The sequence below is a fragment of the Acromyrmex echinatior genome, chromosome 8, assembly GCF_024713525.1.
Source record: "Acromyrmex echinatior isolate Ae372 chromosome 8, ASM2471352v2, whole genome shotgun sequence".
Taxonomy (NCBI): Eukaryota; Metazoa; Arthropoda; class Insecta; order Hymenoptera; family Formicidae; genus Acromyrmex; species Acromyrmex echinatior.
The window spans coordinates 2,828,448-2,849,878 of record NC_141859.1 but is presented as its reverse complement, the minus strand read 5'-3'; the positions used below and the strand labels follow the sequence as shown (position 1 = coordinate 2,849,878).

Sequence of the window (21,431 nt, the reverse complement as noted above, 5' to 3'; positions counted from 1 at the left end):
GTGATAACACGCTCGATGAAAAAGGAACCGATATATATCGCTACGATCCTCGTAGGAGCCAATTAAGAGATGCGAGTGATCGTCGCAATTCGGGAAGAAAATAAAGAAAAAAAAAACACCTGTCCGATTCCCATGTGGTAGTTCCAACTTTCTATCTCCCGTTGTTGCCCCCTTTCCGACCACCACCGCCCGTAGATACACAAATGCGCGAGTCCCGACAAAGCTACTTTGTTACTGCTAATTGGCTCGCGCGATCGATAACCACGCAATTCGAGCGCTTAATCCCATCGCAAACTGCATGCGTGGCAGGGCGTGACGTAAGAACACGCGTGGACACGCCGTTTGTAATGTTCGCACGTACGTTAATTCCGCGTTGCCCTAATTCTGCGGCTTTAACCAAAATCCGTTGCAACACGAAAGATAAAAATAGTACGTATTGATATCAGTGCAAAATACTGTTCCTTATTAAGAAAAGCTCTCTCTTTCTCTTAGCTTCAAATAACTTTTAAAACCAGCTTCACGTAAATCAAAATTTTTAATTTGCTATAACGTTTATACTATAATCTTATATCTCTACTGTGATTGACCAATTCGCTTATTACTTTAGGTTTTTCTGTGTACCATTAGCTTAAATTTTAAACTAGTGACATATAAAAAAACGTGACTACATAAAGTCATAAATATAGTAAGTATTATAGTAAGTAAAAATTTATTTTATATAATTACAAGTCAATAATGTAAGGTAATTACGGACACAATAAAAAACATTTTGTATTTGCGTCCATTCAAATCCTTGTTAAAATTTTATGTTGAATGTATGTTTTTAACATATTCGAGTATTAATTTAATGTGATTATATTATTTAAATATTTTGTATTATATTAAATTAATAAATTCAACATTTAATGTTAAAATAACACAATTTATGAATAATTGAACAAATAACATGAAAATAATGTTTTAAAACATAAGTTTTAAAATAAATGAATAAAATACGTAAATGGTAATTTAATATATCATAAATGTTAATTTTACGGAAAAAATATGCTCCCACAGATTGCTCAGAAATCACACTTTCTATGTTAATTTTTTTATATAATATTCGTGCTACTTTCTAACATATTTATCAGATGTCAAATTAACATAAAAATTTAAGTGGATCGTTTGAGATACATGAATGTGTTAAATTTAACACAAGTTTTTTCAACTATATATAAATAAATCAGCATTTTTTATTTGCTTACGTTTCACTGCCTATATTTTTCTATGTCACTTTTATTTTATTTTATTCGTCATTATTTCTTATTGCAATCTATATTACGTAAATAGTGTCTAAACATGTTTTCGTCTCTAGGAATAAGATATCTGTCGATGATAGTAGGCGGCAAGTGTCAATAGAGTGAAGATATCGGACGTAAACGAGGCATACCTGTCTCACTATGTGACCAGAATAAAACGGAATATATATTTGTATCGGAAATTTAACCTTTGACCGTAAGGAATCGTGAGAAATCTTACACATCACATCTTATATGTAGGTATATATTATTCTTTCAAAGGAATATCTCGATTATGCAATTGAAAAATACGGACGTACAATAATTATCGTCGTAATTATCTCTTTGTCCCTCCCTTGTCAAATAAAATAATCAAATTATGTCACAAATTTGTGATAATAATGATAAATAGCGAGCGACAATAATAATTTCATAGAGTGAAATGTTGTTCATAATATGTTCTCTCGTTAATAAAATTAAGAAGTGTTGTCAAGCTAAATAATTCTCATGGAATAGATGTTTATGATGAAAATGGTGAAACAATGATCAGACGAAACAACGGACTCACCAATATATGTGTGCTTCTACAAATTAATTTACGCTGCGGTAGCCGGTATGATGTCGACAGTCCTTATTAGTGTGATCACCGTCCGAGTAGTAAATTTGTGATGGCCAGGACGAATAATGAGGCGAAACGCTTCCGCTTCGCTGCATCCGAATCCCTTCATGCAGAAATACACCTTCAATAAACGTAAAAATGCGATTTTCCAGTAAAAGTAATTTATGAAAGAGAAAATAATAAAGAGAAGTTTATAAACAAGTTCAACAACATCAATAAGATGGTATGTTTTTTTTTTAAGTTTTTATATAAATTTATAAACAAATATATATAACGCAACGAACAAAAAAAAAACACAGCGATAATAAACAAGATGAAACGAAATTATTTAACGTATTATATTTTTCTTTCTCATTTCTTTTTCATTTCTCGTAACTGTCTAACGTGGAACCAAATAAAATAAGTTTGACACACACATGATAAATTATTATATTATTCCATCCAATCTACAGATCTCTGATCTACAGATAGTCCATATTTTCCGAATGTCATCTTCGATTTTCATCTATTTAAATATAAACGTCGAGATCTCACCTGTCCCGAATCCTCGATCCTTGCGGGCTCCTGAATTCTCTTCTCCAATTGCTTAAATAATCCTCGCTTAAACAACAATATAATATCGGTACTTCGTAATTTATTTATCAATACGGCGCATTTATCAAATCGTTTAATTCTCTTCGCAATATCTCTTTTTTATCATTCTCTCTTTCGCCTTGAGTCGCTAAAGAGTTCCATTTGTCGATTTTTAAACAGTGCCTTCGCTTTCCTTCAGAGCCAATTTGCGATCATTGAACATTATTACGTAGCTTTTACTTTTGCAAAGATCTGTCGGTTATTTTGATCCACTGAAAAACAGTTCGGATTCCTCGATTACTCGTTCCCTCGTTCTTTGCGTTACACTTCATCTCTCCAACGTGCTTCGTTCACGCGAGTTCATTGACATCCGGCCACTGCCCAACTGTCTTGTCTCTCGACACTCGTCCTACAAATTCGAATCACTCACCATTCTATCTGCGAACTAAATTTTTTATCCTTTTCTAATGAGATTCGCGAAAGGATCGAACATCGTTCAATTTTCTTTTTTCTCGTTGCGGTTCTGGTGCACCAAAATTTCTGTATATCTAATACACACCACCTCGATCACTTTTCATTAAGTAAAATTATTAATTCAGTCTCGATCTTCCTAACAATCGATAATCGTGATCTCGCACTTGAAACATAATTACCCAGGTAGCGAGCTCCCTTCGATCTCTTCTTCTAGATCACCAAACTCTCACCAAGGAACCGATGAAAAATTCTCCGGTAAGGAACTTTTCCACAGTGAACTTTTGATTCGAGTTTTCCAACTCGAATCTTCACGCGTGCAGGATCCAGCGTGATCGCGAGGTAACGCGGAAACGAACATTGACGAGATGATCTAGAAAGGAGGATCCAGGAGCGATCGAGCGCGGAGCAAAGAAGAGACGAAGACCGGCCGGTATCGGACCTCGTGGATGCTGACTTGTTGGCTTGCGGAGTAACGTGTCGTGGGTGGAGTGCGCCCCTCGCCGCCGGGTGGCCAGACCAGGTCGGCGACCGTCGTACCCGTGTCCTGCGAATGGCTTGTACCGGCGGCGCGCTCGCGACTGGGATCCTGGATTTCGGATGAGGGGCTCGCTCTCAAGAATCAAACACGCAGGCGCTGCATGCTCGCCGTCTCTTTTCCTGGCGCGCCGACTCGCCTTGCTTCTCTCTGTCTTTCTTACTCGGCAGCCTGCCGGTGCTCGCCTGCTCCTGCTTACGCGCGGGGTGGCTGATGTGAGAGAGTAACCTACCCTGTCCACCTGCCCCTACCTGTGCGTCCCTATCTACTCCCTTGTTTCTGACCCTACCCCGTTCCTGCTTGCCGACATCACAGAAAAGACGTGCATTCTATTAATAATTGCCACGGTGACGTGGTCTTAAACGACACGCGAGTGCATTCGCCGCTTCCTGACGTAGTCCCCCGGTTAATGACGTTGAGATACTCGCGTTAACACGACGCATCCACATAGATGCATCACACTAATCGCGTCAATCTGGTCGACGGGTCTCGAGCGGAACGTGTTAAGCGGAAACGATTATGCGCCGTAACGACTAATTGCAAAAGCGTAATAATCCTTATTAAAAATATATATAAGTACGCAAATAAATAGATAATTTTTTAAATATTTTTAAATACTTATATGCAACTTTTTATTTTTTTTCCATCCGAAAAGATAAAAACTTCGTATTCATTTTGAATTAAAAAAAAATAAAAGTTATTCTCTTATTTAGTTTTAATCAAACTAAGTGCCGAGCACGCTTTTGTAACGTTCTACATCGTTACAGTCGAAAAATATAACGAAAACTTTATTACAATATTAGCTGCCGTTCACAAATGTCAACATGCGAGCCATTTTATTCTATAATGTCCTTGCTGCTCTTATTCCTGCTCGTAGGGCTACGTGAGTCTGCCAAGGGTTGTTTTACCCATCCTAGTCCTTCGTTTGCTACGTGCTTCGAGTATTTTCGCAGTGAACCTGCACTACCTGCCTACATACTGACATTTATAGACGCACTTGCGTAGGTTTGAAACTTTTTATTTGTATACAATACAATTTTTAATCTAATCGGGTGAATTTAATTTGGAAAAGCTTTGTAGAGCCCCAATAAAGAATTAGACCGCTGTCTCTCAAAATTGCTACAAAAATAATAAAATATGAAGATATGATAATGATGCGAACAATTATACTATTATTATTTTAATAAAGGATTCTCAGTGCAATCGCGTATATACAATCGCGTATATGCGTATTAAAGTTTCAAGAGTATTGTGTAGGTCGCTCGAGATCCTATGCAAACTATCTAAATCCCGAGATAACATATGCATTCAAGAAACAGTTAACGATATATGTGACATACGTAGTGAATATAAACTATGAATTAATTACTGAAATCTTTCTAGAGTGATTACACTGTTCAACCAAATTCTCTCCGAAGTGCTGTAGTACATATTCTACAGATTTTCTTGCATTCAACGCGATGCTATCAGAATTAACGTAGCATATCAAGATTTTCAGTAAATTAGAGTGAAATTGATCAAAAATTTTTGATCATTTTCAACATTCTTTTATAGCAAAACTTGTTTGAAATAATGGCATCTAAAAACACAATTCAAGAACTTTCATTTAAATAAATTTTAACTCGCATAATCGCAATTTATTTTCATTAAATTATCGCTGAAATTTATTTAAATTTTAAACGTTTTCTATATAATTATGTAGTTTAACAAAAAATTATTTTTTTCCTCGAAATGTCATACATATTCAAAATTTTTTTTATATTGAACGATGTTGTCGTCAGAATTTGCGTAGCACATTAAGCTTTTAATAAATTTAGATGAAATGAGTCAAAAACCATTCCAATTTACTAAAAATCTTGATCCACTACGCAAATTTTAACGACGGCATTGTGTTCAGCGCCAAAAATTTTCGATGTATGTATCATAGCATTGCAAAGAGAAAAAAAAGTAATTTTTTGTTGAACTGTAATTATACAAATGTCTAACATTCAATTAGTAATATCTTGATGAAAATAAGTGTTGTATGATCATGAATTAAAATTCATTTAAAAGCTTCGAATTGTATTTTTAGACTGATATTTATAGTTTGTTCTTTAAGATCTTAAGTAATATTTTAAGATGTAATATTATTAAATTATTATATAAAGATGCTAATACACCACGAATCTGTAATTCGTTTATAAATGATTATGACATCTTAAAAGACTATACTACCGTCAATATTAAATATAAGACTATAAATTGCTACAAATTGCGTAAACTTTATTTATAAACAAAGTTTTGTTTTAAATAATACTAAAAAAAAATACTAAAAATAGTAAAAAATTATTTGTTTATTTTATCTCAATTTCACTTGAAAATCTTGACGTGCTACGTAAATTTTGCCAACAGCAACACGAAAAAATCTTCAAAATGTGTACTATGGCACTTCGGAGAGAAAAAAAGTGACTTTTCAAACATTACTATTAACAGATATGAATAATTGACGCAACTTGTACCATTCTGATAGTAAGACCAAATTAAAAAATAACAATTTAAATGATAACATGAAAAGATTCACGACAATAATATATTTTCACTTCAGCTATTTTCTATAAACAATTTATAATTCGTGTCGGAATCCAGGATAAAATTTAGAGAAAAGCTTTATTCATTTTTTATTCATAATTTTGTAATACAAAAAAGATATGATAGATACGAATACACATATCAGAAGAAAACATACATGCAAAAATAAGAATATATATATAAAATTATCAACATGGAATTTTATTTTATAAAAACTGACGTGAATTATAGAGAGTCTAAATCTTTTTTCATCCTGCTGTGAATTTTCAGTGCAAACATTATATAAATCAAGTAATAACAATATACGCAAACAGAAGCATTCAGAGGTATAATAGAAGCGTTCCGATCAGAACAGCAGATATATGATCAGGGCAACGTATAGATGATCTATTCCTAAATATTTGCACGATCTTTGAAAGACGTGTATAAACAAGCTAATGCATGTTAATATATCTTCGCTAAAGCTTCAAGTAACGCGGTGCAACTTGGCATGCACTTACGATGGCTTGCAACTCTCACCTACACGTTGAATATTGCGACTAACCGTAATATTGTTTACGCAGTTAATTTCTACTCACTGCGTGACATTTACGACCTGTAATATCTCTCGTTAGATCCGAACACGCCTGTCCGCTTTGACTCGATTTAACTCGCTTTGACTCGCTTTGACTGAAATTTATGCGTAATTATTCGTTAATGCTTTGATCTTCCGGCGAATAAAGTCGGATTCTCTTAACTTTGAGCATTGGCAATTAACTTATCTCTAATTTTATATTTCTTATCTTATTGCTTAAAGGAATGTACATAATATAATATTTATATATGTCCTCTTATATAATACTTTATATTAGCTAGAAATAATAATATAATATATAAGAAGTGATCAATTAATTATTATTATTATTATTATTACTATCCCGCAGTGTTAAATTAAATTTTAATCAAATATTTATATCCTGCTATTATTTCAGTCACTAATTAGTTATCTAACTGATCACTTTCCGTTCAAAAAATACTGTTTATTTTATTACGAAATCGAATATTATATGCTTTCATTTGTGAAGTCTAATAATCCAGATATATAAAATATATATCTTTCTAGATTTTTTAAAGAAAAATTTATTTGTAGCATTTCTAAATGCTTTATCTCTTTATTGTTCGATTGATTCCGAATCAATATAAAAGAATATTTTTTTACAATCATCACATCTTTTTTTTGTTGTAAGGAAAATTTTTTATGCGGTATCTTCCAAATGTATCTGAAATGCATTTCAGAAATAACTCTATAGGGTATTGACTTCCAGAGGAGCGTTATACAAGCATTGTACGTACACACGTGGGCATCCGCTTATACAGGTTCGCATAAATATGCAAAATCCTTTACATTTACGGTGCATAAAGTTTTATGCATTTTTCAACGCGTGTGCATATAACACTTAGCTGCAAGCGTTACCTTTAGCATGATACCTTCCTACGTTCAAATACTGACCCACGCAACATGGGGTTACGACCGCAGAGCCAAGGATGCTGTTGCATCATATACTCCTTTATATTCCGCATCGAAAACCATTGCGATAAGTCTCGGAGACTGAGCGGAAAGTGCAACTATGATGTTCAAGTTTGATGCGAACAAGCGAGTGTAAACAGGCCGGTCTGCAATTAAGCGGACTGGCGGATTAACTCGGGAGCTTTGCGCATTTCGTCTCTTTCATGCGAGGAGTTACGTACCACCGAAAGTACACCGAATGCGAGATAACACATTCGAAAATTACAGACACCGGACTCTGCATCTCTCGTCACGTAAACCGCGACGTTGCAACTGATTCAGTTCATTGAATTTCTCATGTAAAGAATATATTAATTGCGATAAAAATGTCATTTCATTACGATTCTTATGTGAGATTCTTATGTGACAAAAATTCTACGTTTCTTTCTTTTAATTACTCTTTTTTTAATTAAAGAATATAATTAAAAAATGTCTTTGTTATCTATTTATATCAAACACGTACAGGTCCTTTTACGTGTCCTTTTACTTACGAAATTGCGACGAAATTTCGGTCGTAATAGTATATAATACTAAATCTATTTTTTTTTTCTTTCTCTTTTAGTAATAATATTTATTTTGATAATTCTGAATTTAAATAATTACATGGTTATGTAAAATAAGTAAATTAATGTCATGCTATCAATTTAGATTGACTTTAATTTTCAATTTACTCTTCATCATTTTCTGATTCATAGCACATACCGTAAGTCCGAAAATTCATAAATCAAAGTAATCGTAAATAAAGCGATACTTGTATATAGATCTCATTCTTATTCTTATTCTTCTTGCCATTCTTAAATTAGGTTGTATCTTATCTTCATTTTTCCTCAAATTCCTTTCCCATCATTACTATATTACTCGCAAAAATGTATATGTGATATGTAAATGTGAATGTCCGCAGTGTATTGAGCTCGGATTCAGAGTTTGCTACTATAAGCCCGAATGACTATGCAGATCAATCATTCCTGGAAACATTTTAATTATGAACAGAGATATCCAGAGGTAATACCATCGATACAATGGTTGATCTCATGAATTAAAAAACCATCAGGTGACGCCTTATAATGTCGCTACATCAGACTAAAATATCCCGCCCGATACTTTAATATACAAAAGTTAAAAACAGCATGAGCGTACTAGTGTGATTAAAATTCTATATCGACCAACACGTCGGTTATAGAAGCCGCGAAAATAAGAGAAAAAGCATGCTCGACAGAACGTAGATACTATTTTAAGCAATGCTTCGCGTGTCAAATTTACATGTCACATACCATATGGGTATTTTAAAGAGTGTAGGCGCTCAACCTTTTAGTATCATGCTGAATAATTCGAGAAAATATCTCTCTTGACATTTTTTCTACATATAATATCGAATTAATTTTATAATTTTTTTATTTTGTATATACTTTGTTAAACTGTATGCTATACAGTTAGTAATTTATTTTAACGTGCGTGCTCTATAAGCCACTTAATTAAATCCCTCTTTACCGGGTAAATACATAAGATTCCTCACGACTTGGGAAAAGCACCCTTCAAAGCACCAGTGTTGTATGTTAACGTTGGTTAGTACTGCACCCTTATTAAACATATAGAAGATCATGAGTACGCTCGACCTGCTTCAATATAAACTCCAAGCAGGCAAATAGGCATTTTTTAAAAGGACGTCTATAGAAGAAATTTTATAATTTAATATTTCTCTATCTATAATATATCTATAATCTAATATAAATCTGAAATTGGCTCATCGCTTACGAAAAATCTTTTGCTTAATTAAAAGACTTAATTGCTTAAAAAAAAATTTTATAAACAAATTTAATTCCTTTTTCCGTTAATAGCTCTTTGAAAGTTTGTATCTCTGTTAGATACTTTATAGATAAAAAGATAATAGACGCAATTGATCGAAGTTATCTACTGTACTCCAACGATTGGAATTTTTCCAAGTTTTTCTATAAATATCGAAATATACTACGAAATTCAATTCTCCTGTATCTAATTTTTTTTATAAAATCGGAAATGAAATATATCACAAATTGATGCTAGTCACGAATCCACGATAAATTATATCATTCAGTTCAATAGCCGGCCTCATCTGCTTGAGCGATCGAGCGTATAAAATTCGTTCTGGTTCAAATTCCGTGATTGGCTCGTTGCCATGTCATGTCTCGGAAAACTTTCGGAAAGAGGATGCCATAAGCGAAAGACAAAAATCCGTAATGTAAAAATATCGATCTCGTGAAAAATATAAAACAATTCAACGTCGCGCCACAATTTCGCGTTATCACGTTTGAGTGATCGCGTTTCGCTTCACTTGATGTATAATCGCTGAATTAATTTATCGTGTGATTAGTGAGGTGCAAATAATGTGGGAATACCATGTGAAACGCTTCATTTAGCAATCCTATAATTTTATAATTACAAATACAAGAAATCATGTTGCTGTCTCTAACATCTTTATTTGCCTAATTTTAATTATACACCCGAAATAGATTTCACTAATGATTTATAGGAAAGCAAATGACAAGAGAGAGTAAGGAAACTGCGAACATCTAAAGCTTGTAACGAATGTTCGATCACTTGTATTATACTAGATTAGTACATACTAAAAGCTGTTATACATGAAATAATGAAGTGAAATATAAAAACATATAAGTATTAAACAATAATTAAATATCCAATAATGATATTGTCACGTTATTTAACAGAATATACATATATTATTTCAAAGTTAATTAAATTATGCCATCGCATTTAGATTATATAAAGCAGCCTTTATGTGCATTAATCCAATATAAAGCGAGTGACCGAATTCACCATTAAACTGCGAATACTTAGAGCTCGTGTCGTATTACACATTATGGATATGGATTGAATTCAAATTGCGAATTCTTGACTAATCAGAGTGCTCATGATTCATAGTTCGCAAACCGAATTCAATCCGCATCCATAATATGTAGTATGATACAAATTTAGAATTAAGGAAACGTTAAATAAAGCCGTCAATTATTTATCAATTAACAGAAGTATTTTAAAAAATCTTCTTTATTTTAAACTACAATAATTAAAAAATTCATATCAATATAAAACTAATTTTAAATCTCTTCTAAATATCTAAATACACAAATATTGTAAGAAATCTTTACTTTTCACATAAAGATTTATGTAATAAAGTTCAAATTTATAATCGTAATACAAGCTATTATAAAACGTTGAGTAAAACGCTTTAAGTTGTATTCTGAAAAACGATACTCTTCTTTTTTGTTTTAATTGTATATAATCTCTTTGAGAACATAAGGGTACACATATTACAGTTGTTAAAGATATTATATAAATGTGCCGTACTTCAGATTGATAAAGTACAAACTTGCATATATTGATATAATCAATCGTTAACTTGGATGAAATTATGTATGGTTTTGCCTACCATCTGCCTTCCTGTTGCACTTTCCGTTGGTTTCCTATTATTACTCAGTGGAAGCACCTGATACTGCTCGACTTGGCCTAGGTAGTTCGTCGAGGGATTGTAGGCCAGTAATAAGACCGTTCTTCTCTCTCTCTATCTATCTCTCTCTCTCCTCCCCCCCTTCTCTTTCTTCCTCTCTAGATACTAGCATTACGCTACCTAAGTAATACGGTTTCAGACCACAGGTTAGTACGTGGAGCTAACACAAACTTCATACTGCCAGAAATTTCTCTACATGTTATAGTTTCCAAACTCACAATTAAAAATAAAGTATTATAGAAGATTATGCGTAACAAGAATAAATTTTGAACGATGAATTGTGATATAATAATAAAAAGATAATCTACAATTTAAATCTTTTACGCGATTCCTATTTATCTCAGTTTTGTTTATCGAAATGAGCTGAGCAAATACTACTGGCAAAGCTACTTTGGATTTAAAAATAATCTTTTTTTATCTTATAAATCTCTCTTTCAATTACGCTATTATCACGCTATTTTAAGATCTTTGATTTTAACTCCATAAATTCTGGAAAATCTATTGAATCATGACAATTATCGAACTAATAGTGATCAACATGTGTATGTACCTGTAATCCATTTCGTATGTATCTAATTGTAAGTACAAATGCATACCAATTTGGCGCTTTAACCAATATCAGGCATGAATGTTCCTGATGCGCGTCAGTGGAAACTATGGAGAATATCGTCATCACATCTGCAGATGGACATGATACTCGAAGCTCCGTGCAAATAAGGTAGATGCATACCAGTATCAGTGCACACACTTGACTCCGTACGTATCTGTTCTCTCGAGCGTGTACATGTGGTAATGCAATCGAATGCGAATTTATAGAGCCTCAGCAACGGGCATCAATGCAGGAACGGAATATCGGCTCTCAAATGTGCGCACGCAAAAGGAGAATACCAATATCGCCACCGATTATATTCGATCCACATATTAACGATCTGTAATTGTTTCGATGAGTCTACCGAAATATTGGGATAATAGCTCTATATGCGGATGACGATCTTTTCTCAATTAAAATATAATTGATTGCGGAAAAAGTAGGTGTGTTGCAACAAAAAACAATTCATCTGAAATAATAAAGCGATTAATCGATACGACAGTTCATTTAGTGCATATCTCCAAAGTGATTACCGAGCTCTCTTAATTTCCGCATCGAAAAAATTAATTGCCATGACGATATTGTATTATTTACGACGGTCCGTTTATTGGAAAAACATTTGTCTCCAAACTGTTGCAAAGATAGAAAAGATACACTATCACATGAAGTGAATAGTGTAAAGTGAATTCGAGTCGCGTTATATATCATAGGATTACTCGCGATAAATGGCGAAGAAAATCTTTCACGATCTATCGAAAAATAATTTACTCGGATAGTTTCTTAAAAGTACAATGCACGTTCTTGCAGTAAGTTACTTTTACGTGTTTGAATATGATGCAACATAAACGGAGGGGATCTTTGAAGAGCATACAAATTTATAGCAAACAATGTAAATACTTGATGACAATGACTTGAGAACTATGTTATACCTAAATAATTTTATTTGAGAATATATGAATGTGCGTCATTGCAAATAATTTTGCGGCTATTTTTACTATGAAGTAAACAAAGTTGATGGGATAAATAACAACATCGACTTCATGTCAACAGAGATTGCATTGAATGTAGCTTGTAAAACACTCACCGATTAACATTTTACCATAAGCATATGCAAATGTACTCAATGAGAAGGAAAATGAATATTCATGGGACGTAATCAAAAAATAAAGAGAGGTGGAGTTTCCCGGGCTTCAGTGTAATTAATCTTTAACCGTGCTGCGCAATTTCAATGATGTGGTATAAACATAGCGACAAATCACGTAGTTAAGCTACGAGAATAAACTCTTTCCCAAATACATTTACTTCATATGCTAATTAATTTTTCTTACTATCATATGCAGGGTTTTCTGATTTTTCTTTGAAATAAAACAGCAACATGCATTCGATTCCCGATTTATAAGAGTTCATTTATAAAGTAATGTAAAATAGAATTCATATTAGAGTCTCTCGTATTCGCAGAAAATGCGAAGGAACGAGAAATCACGCAGAAACTAGGCATTGATCGTCATTTTATATTACGAGACCGTAAATAAATCGTCAAAGAATTTTTCCCGTGTCTCCTACAGTACCTCGTGATTTGAGAATCACAAAAGCTTCACGAAATCACTGATTCGACAATTTTTCGAACACAGCTGTTTGAAATTACAAATTTTAAGAGGCTTTCAGCAGAGCTTAAATACGTCGTTTTTATTATTATCGAACCACAAACGTTTTCAAAACTACCTCGACTTTCCTTTAATCTAAAATATAAAATATTTTAATAAAATCTTTTTCTTTATAGTAGATCAACATTCATATATAAACATTCGTGTGTGATTACAAAGCTCGTTTGACGTCAGACATAAATTTGAAAAGTATAAGGGCAAAATTTTATTATAAAATAATTTAAACAATTTTTTTATCTCTTATGTAAATACATTACTTTTTACTTTTTAATGTTTATAATTAATGCGCGAGAAAAGTAGGTATTATATATTTTTCATACATAATTAAAACTTCATTTGAGATTGATGAAACGGTAATGAGAAATTCTAACTCAAAAATACGGGATGATTTATAAATTTTACATAGCACGTGGACAGTTTTCAAAATCGTAAATATATTACTATAGTAAGAATCCTGTAACTATTATTTCGAACTATATATCGCTCTCTTATTTCAAAAGTGACACAACTTAATAAATTAAATTTCCCAGAAAAAGATAAAAACTATTTTTCAACTCAACAGATAATTATTGAATAATAAAATAATATTATACAACAGAAAGAATGAATTCTTAACGTAATCGAATGTCATTTTTGTCATTTTCTCATTTCATAAAAAAATTTTTGCGTTGTGATGATATTTTATAAAGTTTAATTAATTCACGTACAAAATTATTTATATGATCGTAATGGAGAGAAAAAATATTTTATATGGCAAAGAATTACTATGAAAAGTAAAGTTGCATTTTTATAAAAAAATAAAAAAAATAAATAAAAAAATTTTAAGAGAGAGAATGAATTCTCCAATTCCCTTCCCTTTGGATACGCTCATGGATAATACGGAATAATTCACATCTTGTTCAAATGTTGATGTACAAATGATAATGCGATATGTCTAAAACGATTCGTAATGAGGTTGACCTTTGTTAATGCTTTAAAATATCTAATATTTTATAAATTAAAATATATGTGCATTCTATTCCTTACTTTCTCAATAAACTTTAATGGATGGGGATTATGACAACACACTTCGCGATTTATAAACGATAAAGTTGTCTAAGGTAATTATTAATTTTATTCCCAATCAGAAATTTTTGTTAAGAAAGAATTAATTGATTCTTCAACGATAATTAACAATTTCGCTATTTTATAATTCAAACACATATAACTATGCTACATTTTTATACTGAAATTTTTGCCCTTATTTAATTTTCAGAGTATGATATTAAAATATTATACAATAACCATTTTATTATCATTCAAAAAATACATACGGAGGCGTAGTTTATAATTATGTTTTTAATATAATTTTTTTCGAATCATAAATTATATTATTCAACATTTTAGAAAGTAAATTGTGTAATTTTTAAAAGTTATTAAAAATCAAATTAAATTTTTCGCCAGAAATTAATGTCAAGAGCACCAATAAATAATTTGTTTTTGCATTTGTCCCAAAGCAGAAATAAATATTATAAATGTGATTCTCGTTAGATCGATACAAATACGAAGAGATGAAGCATCCGCGCAATTAATATTCAAACTCATTATAAAGAAAAACCTTTAAATGCCACTAATCATTTGATTGTCCTGAACATTATTAAATTATATGAGAATTAAGAAGGCAATTTATTTACAACTTATCTATGCACTTGACAATGATTAATGGACAAATATAACGAGTTCAAGTTTCTTATATTATATATTATTGAACTTTTATTTTTTTCTGATTAGTTGCTTTTGTTACGTTTAAAATTTTTAATAAGTTATATAATTTTTTCTCGTTTTGCATCAAGAGCTTTTTGTTTAATAACAATAATTAAATTACGATATTTTATATGTATATATATATATTTACATATTTACATGTATCAAAAAAATTATTTATTTCACGTAGAGATGAGTTTTCCATTAATTAAATATTAAAGGATATAATTGTTATAAATCCATATATCACTAGACATTAAATTAAATTAAATTAAATTTTAAATAAATTCTAAAATAAATGCTAAAATTTATACAAATATTGTAAAGCTTCAATAAATTTAAGTATTAAAGTATATTTTCCATTATTGTTTTATTACCGTAAGATTTTATATAGATGTCGATTTATAAATATGCAAATAATTCAGTATAATCTAGCATAATCTATGTAAAATTATAAGTTATCTTTTTGCTATTGGAAACAGTGACTCTTTTTTGATGTTCTAAATTTTATTGAAATCTTTTATGGGATAAATGAAATATCACTGTGAATTCTTTTAAGAGGTAACTAAAGAATATTAGAAGACAGCTCTTCTATTTTTTAAGTAGAAGAGATGTGTTTTCCATTATAATTATCAAACGTTTCTACTAAATGTCATAAATTAATTTCGCATGTAAATAGTAAGTGTTATATTCTTACTTTTATGAATAATCCAGCAGCTGTCTCATTTATCGCACAAAAAAATCTTAAAAATAATATAGAACTTTTTTGTTATATTTCCTTAATATTTTGAAAAGAACGAAAAGAACATGATTTATAGTATATTTTATATAAAAATAAATAATTAACTCTTTTTTAACAAATATATTCAAATAAAATATTTTCCTAGAAATGTTGTTATCTTTGAAATATTTAATTTATTTATAGAAAAGAACGCAATTCGGAGTTATTTTTATTTACGAGCGTGAAGGCTAGTACAAAAAATCAATAAGACTTTTGTCAGGAAAAATTCACTGTACATGGAATCGCGTGGGAAAGTTTGTCGCAAGTATAAGAAATTCGTGGTCATACGAAATCAATGTCTGTTCTCAACTTTTTCCGATATAAAAATATTTCTTCTAGCGAACAAACTCAATCTTCAGATACACAGCTGCGTAGAAACTTAAATTTCGTACTATCTATGAGAACTATATCTCGCACCATTTCAAACCATCTCGAATTTTGAAAAACAATTTTCGATATTCAGTATTCTTATTCTGTCTCGACAACAATAGTATCAGAATTTCGCGCGCCACAGTATTTATTTTCTGGTAGTCTCGCCTTTAGTTTCCTAAAATTAGATAGTTTAATAACTTCCAAAGAGTATCTCTTACCTATCTTGAGATTATACACCGGAAGGACTAGAATCATTAACACGAAAATCTTCTCTGAGAAACTAATAAAGCTATGTGTAATTGCATTAAAATATTATCTCGTGTTCACTGCGGAATATACATATTATTGCATAAATTTTCTGGTACATTATATTAATTGTTAATATTGTAAAAATATATTGAAAGGAATTACGTTAAGAAACGTTAGAATCTTGAAAAGATTTGCAGGAAAATTACATTATAAAATATATTATCCGTGTAAAGTCGACTGTTGGAGTTACTTAAATTACTTAAACTCTTAGATAACTTAAGACTTCAGTAAACAAAGTTTAGTACGCTGTATGTCTTTCTGTTACAGACGGTTTGATACGCAGTTCTTTTTTCTCGTGATTGATCAACTTCGTTGACTTGAGCCATTATTATAATTACTAACAATTACTCATAAAAATTTTTCAAACAATATCTTAAGTGTGTGTCTTAAAATTATCTTCGTACGCTTCTAGATTAAAAAAATGATATCGAGATATTCGATATCTTGTAAATAGCAAACTAAGTAGCAAATAAATTTATTTAAGAATAAATTAATTTATTTCGTTTCATAAATCTTAATTAATTATTAATTAATTAATTATTATTATACTTTGAACCTATATATATATTTATACAATATTCTCTAACAACCTAGTAGAGTCGATCGATTTTACCACCTAATATCCGGTCTATACTCCATCTATATTAATCCTTAGAAGCTCTGTCGTGGTAAGTAAAGCTGTAACGTCTAGTTAATACTAACTTGTAAATTATAGCGGACCGTCCTCCAATCTTTGAGCAGTATACCTGTGTTCACAGTCTATTGAACACACATAGATAGGGAAAGAGAAATAGAGAGAGAGAGAGAGAGAGAGAGAGAGAGAGAGAGAGAGAGAGAGAGAGAGCCATAGCAAGGAAATTATATTATTCAACACACACATATATATATATATATATATATAATATACTAACTTAAAATCGAATTCTGAATATCAAGTAAATATGTATGATTGAAGAAACTAGAAGATACCATTCTAGAATATCAGTACCGGCTTGCTCGACTTTATTCTCTAGAGATAAGGAAGGTTCGACATTATAAGTTCGCCTTCATGCTAGTGTAATTTCATCTGCGCAAGCAATCTAACGGTTAGAGGTATCTAGAGGTCTCTTTGCTCTAGAAAAGTCGTATACTCGCCCAGCATGTTATGTGCATAATTGCATAATATAAAAGGAAGAAATTCCATACTTCGAATGAAGAACATTCTCTAGTTTAATAAAATTAGAATTGCGTTTGCAAAACTGTTGAAAAAAAAGATTACGTGGGTAGAATTTTTAACTGATGATTTACGTAATTAAGAAATATCCCGTGTAGTATAAAATAAATCGCAAATATTTTATCCCCCAGAAATCTTCATGATAATGAATATTAATTAATAGAACGATGTCTTATATTAATATCTGTGAGTAAATACTAAATGCCGTTGATACAACTGACGCATTCGGAATAATGTATAAACACGAGATACTGCATAGTTAAATGTCATCAATAAATAAAGAGGAAATAAATTCTTGTATGCACTAATACTGCAAATGTTTTTAATAGGATTTTTCCTGTGTCAGCATTACCATTGATCTCAATCCGCCATACAACCGTGTCGTAAATCTAGGAATCAAATTGCGAGTTTTACAGGCCGTTGTATCCCTCCGCGCATAATAAAAAGCACCAACAGATGGAACCTTGTTGTGATACGAACAGCATGGAATTGGAACAGAATTTATGTTAGATAGATTTTGTTTTACAATCTTGACATGAGATAGCAAACGCATGCAACTACCTGTCCCAACAAAAAATATTATACTATTTCAATAAAAATCTTTGGAATCTAATGTATTTCTATATATGACCATTGACTGTATAATAAAGTCAAAGATTAATTTTTGATTATTAGGTTTATTACGCTTCTAGTTATTATTTAAAACATCTATTTAAATAATACTACTACTTATCTACTTATATCTATTTATTAATATACTATTTATTATATATCTATTTATATATATATATATATATATATATATATATATATATATCTATTTATTAAATACACTTATTTAATGTGCTTCATAATAACAACGTAAATATAATTATATAATACTGTAATAATATTTATTACAGTATTATATAATTATATTTATTTACATATTTATATATATAAAAATACTTATATATATAAAAAATTTATATATATATATAATATAATATGATATAATGAGAAAGTAAAATTTATATTGTATATATTTCTAATGTACGTATTCAAGTATATTTAATTGACAAAGTGAACTCTGTAATTAGTCATTATTTAAAATCTTATTTTCTGATTTACGTTAATTGTTCTTACGTAATGATATTTTTGGATAGCAAGAAATAAATTTACGTTAGAAAAAACTGTTTTCATCAATCTTGACGACAAAATCCAGCCATGGCAAACTAAAAACGTTCTCTACCCTCATTCACGTCGCTCTATCGATTAATTCACCTGCTCCAATACTTTTCGCGTTGGTCATACTTACTTGCATCCCCCCTTGAATCCGTTACTCACGGGCACCCTAGTGAGTGCCCACGAGAAACAAAAACATGAAGCACCTCTTGCCTACATACGAGACATGAGTTCACCCACCCCTTTATAATCCACTGTCCGCTCGATGGAGCATTATCTCCCTCGCTCTCATCCCTTGGTTTCCATTCCTTCCGCCTTCTCTCGGCGCTGGTCATTTCACCCTCCGCGTATTTTCCATCGTCCATCATTCTTGTTCTCTCTTGCATTTTCTTTTTCATCTCTCCTCTCGAATTTCCTTCGTTCACACTAGATCGTTTCAAGGTGTCATATATCCTCTCTTTTACTCTCTGGAGCTCTTTGCTATCTTCTCCCGACTTCCCTTCACATTGAGCTCTTTCATTTTCCTACCTATGTGAATTTTTCTTTCGCATGTGTTTTCCGTCTCTCTCATCTCTCCATCTTTCCCCACTTCAATATTCCTCTCTCTTCTCTCGAGCCATCTTCTTATTTCACAAAAATCGCCTTCGTGTTGATCTCCCTCTGGAATCCTCGCTTGGAATGTATCCATCTTTGTAAGGCTTAGCTACAGTACTATCTTTCTTTATCTGCTCTTTCAATAATTCTTTTATTTCAATTTTTTCTTATTTTATCCCTTTCTCTTATCCTTTTCTCTTTTACGTTCTCTTTCCTTCCATTACTCAGCTCATATATCTCCAGTCTCTCTCTAGCTTGACTTCTTTCCACATATCGGTATCTTTGTTGTTTCTTTGATCAAAATATTCTCGTCCTTGTTTCAACCGCGCTCCGTCGACTTTTCGTCCCCTTCCTCCCTCCTTTTCTTCTATTCTTCGCACCTTTGTCGCTCATATGCGCATTTCTAGTTCTATCCTGCTCGCGGTCACAGCATTCGCCGGATACAAGTTTGCTCTGTTACCTTCCTTCTGTTCTCGTCCCTTTCTCTCTGATCTGCCTTTACTCCCGGCCAACAGTCGCATCTCGCTTTCCTGTTACTGTCTCTTTCTAGCATTCCATTTATCTCTCTTCTCGTCTCCCTTCTGTACATGTGTGTAATGCCCTTTCTCTGCCATCTCCTTTCATCATCTCTCTTCGTTCATTCCATTTCTCTTCGCATTCTGTTTCTCTTTCGGTCGTCGTTCACTCTCCATAGGCGTGGATATTGAATTGTAAATGTACAAAATAGTATGTAAGTTCAGCTATATGTATCGCGTAATTAGTTTTTCAAAATTCATTGAACAATTTAGCGATTTAGTCAAGAAGATTATGAAATTTAAAACTGCAACTGGAAAAATTTTTATTCTGCGAAAGAAGTTTCAGAGAAAACTTAATTTAGCAGTTTTAGAGTGATAAGAACTTAAAGAGATATACATTTTCGTTCGCTGTTGTAAAAGAAGCTAAAGCTTCTTTTAATTCATTAAAAGCGTATGAGAATCCTTTCCAATTTATTAATGTCAAAAATGTCATTAATAATTATCTGTCCTCCGCCATTGCCGTTCACCCTCGCTTACGCACATTTCCTCTCTCCTCGCTCCTACCATCCCTTCACGCACCTTCCCCACTTTGCTACCCTTCTCCTCGCCATGGACCACTTCTCTCCTTCGCTGCTCCCTTCTGCCAGCCAATAATTTTCTCTCTCCCCGAACACATTCGTCCCTACCACTGGAACTCTCATAGTGTCCCTCTCTCGTGGTTTCTCTATCACACCCCGTAGCAGTCGCTCGGCAGCCACCCTATCTACGTTGCCCGTTCAGCTTCGGGCGCCGTCGTCGGAGCAACGGGATCGCGCGGCACCGGGGCGTTCAGTCGGGATCGCGTTCAACTCGCGTCAACCACGTAGAGATTTACGTCGCGTCGTCGTCGGCTGGACCACTATATCGTGACCCAACACCTCGTGGCACGCCACATTCCGCTCGTCTTACTGGTTGAAAATCGTCCGGTTACTGACCGAGTTGCCTAAACACGCAAGAATTTGTCTCAAGAAACATTACTCGAGCCAGCGATCTCAAACCCTGCCAGAGCTCGTCTCCCGCGTTTGGGCAACCGAAATGGTTCGTTATTCTCTCATCCCTTGCATAGTAGTAAACGTCACGGATGAATATCCAGGGTTGCAATCGATTCATGACGATAACGTTGTGATCCTATACGTTAAATCTCGGCGATATTGAATTAGTAACTGGGACAAGATGATCGGTCTTGCGAAGCGTTAATTATTCGCATACACTACGCCGCGCCGTGAGAGGTATTCCCAGGTATTCCCGGGTCACGCTGCCGGTTCATATGAGGTCATTGAAACTATCGATATTGGATTTCGTAAAAATATTGATTTAATGAATTTCTAAATCTTACATTGCAATTACTTCTCACATC

General features: G+C 32.4%; 2 protein-coding genes across 11 annotated transcripts in view; one reads left to right on the top strand and one right to left on the bottom strand.

Moving 5' to 3' along the window:
- The window catches only part of LOC105150141 (uncharacterized), a 208,075-nt gene that overhangs the window by 167,149 nt on the left and 19,495 nt on the right, over nt 1-21,431 (bottom strand). For 2 of the 9 annotated variants that reach the window (XM_087408666.1, XM_087408667.1), the window contains exon 3: nt 1,846-2,017. The exons of 5 other annotated variants lie outside the window; for them this stretch is intronic. The gene's annotated coding sequence lies outside the window, so the exon portion shown is untranslated. Of the gene's footprint in view, nt 1-1,845; nt 2,018-2,430; nt 4,087-21,431 lie in introns of those variants that run through there. 2 more of the 9 variants (XM_011063024.2, XM_011063026.2) reach the window with 2 other exon arrangements.
- LOC147908681 (uncharacterized) overlaps nt 18,975-21,431 on the top strand; it is a 29,305-nt gene continuing 26,848 nt past the window's right edge. The window contains exon 1 of one of the 2 annotated variants that reach the window (XM_087408670.1): nt 18,975-21,112. The gene's annotated coding sequence lies outside the window, so the exon portion shown is untranslated. The remainder of the gene's footprint in view (nt 21,113-21,431) is intronic. The other variant, XM_087408671.1, reaches the window with a different exon arrangement.